The following is a 6,000-nucleotide window of genomic DNA, read 5'->3' as shown; positions in this document are numbered from 1 at the left end:
CCTTGGTATGACCTTCCTAACGTCCTGGGACTCTGTGACGTGCCAGCACCTGGACAGCGGGCCTGTCGGGCTGTACGGCGGCGACTCACATTCAGCTTTTCAGAGACAACTATCTGGAATAAACACCTTGCCAGCCACTGGACGGCCCCACCTCTGAAGTTCCTTTTGTTCAGGGATCTCTGGTTCGACGGCTTGTTTTTCCCTCCCCTTCCGCTTCCGGAGCATGAATTCCCGCGCTTCGACTTTCCCGCCCCTGTTTGAAGGTCACCAATAAACTGCAAGCCCGGGAAACGGACACCGCAGGCGCCCATCCCCCACCCCCACAGAAGCGGAACCGAGACACGCGCTCTTCGGCCCTACCTGCGACCTCGCGGAGGGCCGAGAATCCTTCCGAACCTGTGAGTAATAAACCTTGTTTTTTCTGAAAGTGTCCTGACCCTTGTCGCTGAGCTGGGTCTTGCAATCATAATAAGAAACACAATAGCGTGGGGCGTCTGGGTGGATCAGTCGGTGAAGGGTTTGCCTTCGGCTGAGGTCGTGATCTCAGCATCCTGGGATTGAGCCCCTCCTCAAGGTCCCTGCTCAGCTGAGAGCCGGCTTCTCCCATCTCTCTGGCTGCCCACTCTTTGTTAAATAAACAAAATATAAAAAAAAAAAAATAGAAAAAAGAAAGAAAGAAAGAAAGAAAAAAGAAACACAAGAGCGGTCTGGCCACAGGCCTGACTCCCAGATGGGAAATGCTTGTGTGGGCTTTACCTCAGCCCCTGTGAGTGCCCTCAGGCATTCCTTGAGGATTATTGATTATTCAGAGGCAGGGAGTGGCACAAAATTCTATGACTATTTCAGTATAAAAATCTAAAACATACAAATTAAAAACAATATTTTCAGACAGAAAAACAAATCTTGTTTAATAAATACTGTTTGATCTCACATGTATGTGGAATCTGAAGAAAACTCAGAAACAGAAGATTGGTGGGTGGTGTTTGGGGTGAAGTGGGGGGAGGGGAAGGGATGGAAAAAAAGAAGTGAAGGTGGCCCAAGGGTTCAAACTTAACCATTATGAGTAAGTTTCCAGGCTCTAATATACAGGGTGCTGGCCATAGTTAACACTGAATTGTATACTTGACAGTTGTTGAGTTAATCTAAAAAGTTCTCATCATATGGTGATATTGGTAACATAAGTATTAAATATATATGTATGATATATAAGATATATGTATGATATATAAGATATATATATAAGATATATGTTGATAATGTTTATGCTGATGATACTTCAGTGGCATTGCTGAAAAAAATCTTGGTGAATCCTGTGAAGGTAGGTTGTGGGTGAATGAAGTCATTAATGAAGTGAGTAATGTAAACAGAAATGCCTCAAAGCCGTTTTCATGTAGATCTTCCTTGTTTGAAGATATGCAGATCCTTAAGCTGAATTTGGTTGAAATGTGATTATTTATACATATATGGGGAGACTCACCAATAAGATGGGAAGATCAAAGGCAAAGCTATACATTGAGGCGTCCTGCAGAAGCTGCATTACAGAGAGGGAACATCTTGGAGGTGTGTGTATAAGGTCACAACACTGAGCTGTCTACTTATTGCCTGCCGCTGTTGAAAGTAGTCCTTCATGAAGGAGTAGGCCATCTGGGCAGATGCCTGCACCAGTCTAACAGAATGCTAAGTCATCACTGGAATATGTTTAAAATGCTAGGCCAGTTAATAGACTTTCTTATAGGCACATATTAACATAACTGGCAGAAAGTAAGCTCTTTCTGCTCTAATTGAAGTAGCAATTTAAAACTTGGTAATATATCTCAAAGAATTTTAGGGATCAGTATCTTCATGTTGCATGTTATAATTAAAGGGCCACATTACAGACTCAGAAATAAGCTTGATTGTAGTATGATCGTGGCATAATAAGATTTCAGCCAACTGAAATTCTAGAATTTAAAATGCATGGCATAATATTACTTGTGGTGAATGGGTGACTTATTTTATAAAATCTAAATTTTATACAAATTAATACTCCTCTAAAAATATTGCCAAGTTGAGAAAGCTAAATTCGAAAACAAGAAGGAACAACCCGAGTACAAAATATTTTGTGAAATTGGAAATCTGAAAAATATGTTTAAACATCTTTAATCCCAATATAAACCAGAGTCCAAATATTTATGCCTCTGAATCTTTTCATTTTTGCAAACAAAAAGAAGTTGAATACTAATTGAATATACTACATTTTTACTTGTTTTTCTCACAGGGCATCAAATAGCAAAGAATGTAATTCATAAATAACAACACTCTAAAATTTTTCAAGGGGTACTCTTTTTTTTTTTAAAGATTTTATTTATTTATTTGACAGATAGAGATCAAAAGTAGGCAGAGAGGCAGGCAGAGAGAGAGAGAGGGAAGCAGGCTCCCCGCTGAGCAGAGAGCCCATTGCAGGACTCTATCTCAGGACCCTGAGATCATGACCTGAGCCGAAGGCAGCAGCTTAATCCCCTGAGCAATCCCCTGAGCTACCCAGGTGCCTCTCAAGGGGTACTCTTAATGATTAATAAATGTTAAAGAAATTCATTTTTATTCTTTCATACTTTTACCAAATTCTCATTGTTTACACATATGTATACTAATATGTACACACATCGATTTCATTTTTTTTTTCATACAAATATAATCATACTTTATAAACAAATCTACAACTTTATTAACAATGCATCAACAAAAACTTAATATATAATGGATCTGCCTACAGTTAATTGATAGAAATTTAATTCTATCTTCTCTTATACTTACTTTTGTCATGAGTATATTCACAAATTTTGTATTGAGTATGAGACTATGGGTATAAACACACACATGCCCATACATGTGTAATAATCCTATTACTAGATCTTGGGAAGCTATAGTACTTTCTAGACAGAAAATCCTTTTTTCTCTTTTTTTGCTAATGACATCCTCACCAATTATTTTGACACAGGTATTTCCTATCAGAATATCAGGCAGAACATGTTTTACATCATGTGTGTTAGTTAAACAAGTGATGGGGTAAAGAGGTACAACATCTTAAATACTTTAACCTATTTGACTCTTTGAAGCACCCTTGTATTTTGTCGTTATGTTGTCATAAAGCTGCTTTTCTGAGCTATCTCTATTTTTAAGTGTAATTAAAGTGAAAGATAACAGTGGACTCCCCAAAGTTTCAAAATTAGTGAAAAATAATGTAATATTGGTGCTTAATATTCTTGAAATTGAATAAACACACAGAAGAGAAAATACTGACTGCAGTTAGTTGAATAAATCCAACAAACCCCAGCATTAAGTGTGGGATTAGATTTCAGGGATGGGGGCAGATAACATGGTGCACATATCCTATCCATTGGTAAAAGGAAAGAGGAGAATTAGGACATTAAAATCCCAGGTTTCCTGGAGGTTTTTTAAATTTGTTTTTTGTTTTTGTTTTTTTTTTAGAAATGAAGGAAGGTATAAATCAACTTGCAGAGAAAATAACTGGCATTTTGTTTCTCTACAAATTAGAGACATAAATACATAGATGTGAGAAACAGAGAGAAGATAACACTAGTAACAGAACGGAAATGTGGAGTTGGATACGGCCCAGGGTATAGGATATAGGGTAGAAGATATAGGATAGGAAGGACATATTACTTAAAACTTGAATCTCAAGCTTCTTAGGAAGAAAGTATGATTCCTCAATTATAACAAATCAGTCTACCCACTCCAATATACCAAAACAAAACAAAAGACTGTCTTTATCTGCTAACATGTAAGTCTGTGAAGTCAGTCTGTGTGTGTGTGTGTACTTAGGAACCACAGTGCTTAGAACATGTTATTGTCTAATGGTATCCAAATAAATTTCTTTAAATCAACAAAGTGTTTTTTTTCTTTTAGTTTATTTAATTTACTGTGTTTTAGTTGTTCACTTCTCTCAAAGCTGACCCCCGGTAGATTTGATTGTATCTTTCTGTTCTGTAAAGTATCTTAAGTACATCTTTCATAAGTCTTTGTTTTGCTGCACAGAATCAATACTGTATTTCCTAGGTTCCCTCAGCACTGTATCTGACCATGTACTAAATTATCACTAGTAAGATGGAAGGGCAACCCAAGAAATTCTCTCTCAATAATTTGAAATCACTGGCCCAGAGCCAGTAGCCTCTATAATTCATTTATGTGACATAGAAACTCTGTCTTGAGACATTTTTAAATTTCATTTTCTGAGATTTTCAAATGAATCTTACAAACCTAATCCTAAGAAATGTACCATCCCTTCTCTAGATTCTGTATCTTAGTCTGCAAGATAAATGCTGCCCAAGTATGAACAACAGACATATGAAGCTGAAGTTCCAAAAAGTTAAAATATTATGTCATGTTTATTTTTTGTAATATACCAGGTCTTTTAAATATCAGCATGTTTACCATTTATATTAATGGGTAAATATTTTGTTCCCATTCCTACTCAATGCATGTGAATAAGAGTGCAAGCATATTGTTTAGAAACTGCCAAGAGATAGTTTCACCATGTGCTTATATGTTTTTGTTTGACATGTACATTTTTATTCTAAAGTAAGGAGGTATTTGGCAGCAAATTATCCCCATGATATCACTTTAAAGTAAGTGCATTTTGAGCAAGAGGGATGTGAAACATTCCAGGATGTATTTCTTCTGCTCAGAGTAGATGTACAGTACATAAATATTCACACAAAGGCACTGTGGGCAATGAAAACCCTGAATCAGTCCCTAAGAATCCATCCCTCTCCCCTTCCCCTACTTAGTACTTCTATATCAAGAAAACAGAAATGAAATCTACATTAGAGACAAATCAGCAACAATCGCAGGAGTTTAGATTTCATGGACTATTAAGACTGACAAAGATAAAAACAGATCCTTGATGCAGATCAAAGGCCAGACCTTCTATTACCAATTAACTGAAAGCTATCTATAATCTTTGTTGGTCCTTGTTACATCCTGTATTTGGTATACTGTGAATCTCGTATACCAGAAGATGAGAGTTGGGGTCATGAGAAAAATGAAGTACATTTTGTGTATTGCCCATATTTAAGCCTCCTGTGTTCCACTTATACAACTGTTGATTTATAGGAAAATACTGCAGTGACATGGACCTGAAAGGTCTAGATTAAACAGCATGGAATTTTCCTTACCTAGATTTATAAACGTCTAGTCAGCAATTGGGATTTTGTTTTCACTTGCAAGGCAATATCTTTTTTTTTTTAGTTTTTTATTTAATTTTTTACTTTTTATAAACATATATTTTATCCCCAGGGGTACAGGTCTGTGAATCACCAGGTTTACACACTTCACAGCACTCACCAAAGCACATACCCTCCCCAATGTCCATAATCTCACCCCCTTCTCCCAACCCCCCTCCCCCGAGCAACCCTCAGTTTGTTTTGTGAAATTAAGAGTCACTTATGATTTGTCTCCCTCCCAATTCCATCTTGTTTCATTGATTCTTCTTCTACCCACTTAAGCCCCCATGTTGCATCACCACTTCCTCATATCAGGGAGATCATATGATAGTTGTCTTTCTCTGCTTGACTTATCTCGCTAAGCATGATACGCTCTAGTTCCATCTATATTGTTGCAAATGGCAAGATTTCATTTCTTCATCCCATAGGGTATTGTATTGAGGGTCTAAAGTTCACTTGTTCCCCCCAGTTCTTGTAATGATGACTCTTAGAAAGACAGGTAAATAATAAAGTGGGATAATTGTGGGCTAAAATGTTTTTGGAAGTTGAGGAGTCAATATTATGTTTTCTTTGAAGATATATACCTCCAGAGAGGTCAATACTCTGTCTCTGGTCTTGTGTCTGGTCACTGGCCATGCAGGCTGGTGTTACACAAATTCTCTGTGAAATGCACAATATGGAAAGCAGACCATTCTAACTGAGTCTTCTTTACTCATTCATTAAAGCATATAAAGATGAATAAAACGTGGAGCCTGCCCTTTCCTGGGTCTTGGTTGAG

This window comes from Mustela nivalis (assembly GCF_964662115.1).
Source record: "Mustela nivalis genome assembly, contig: HAP1_SCAFFOLD_1002, whole genome shotgun sequence".
Classification (NCBI taxonomy): domain Eukaryota; kingdom Metazoa; phylum Chordata; class Mammalia; order Carnivora; family Mustelidae; genus Mustela; species Mustela nivalis.
Note: the sequence above shows the minus strand (reverse complement) of the source record.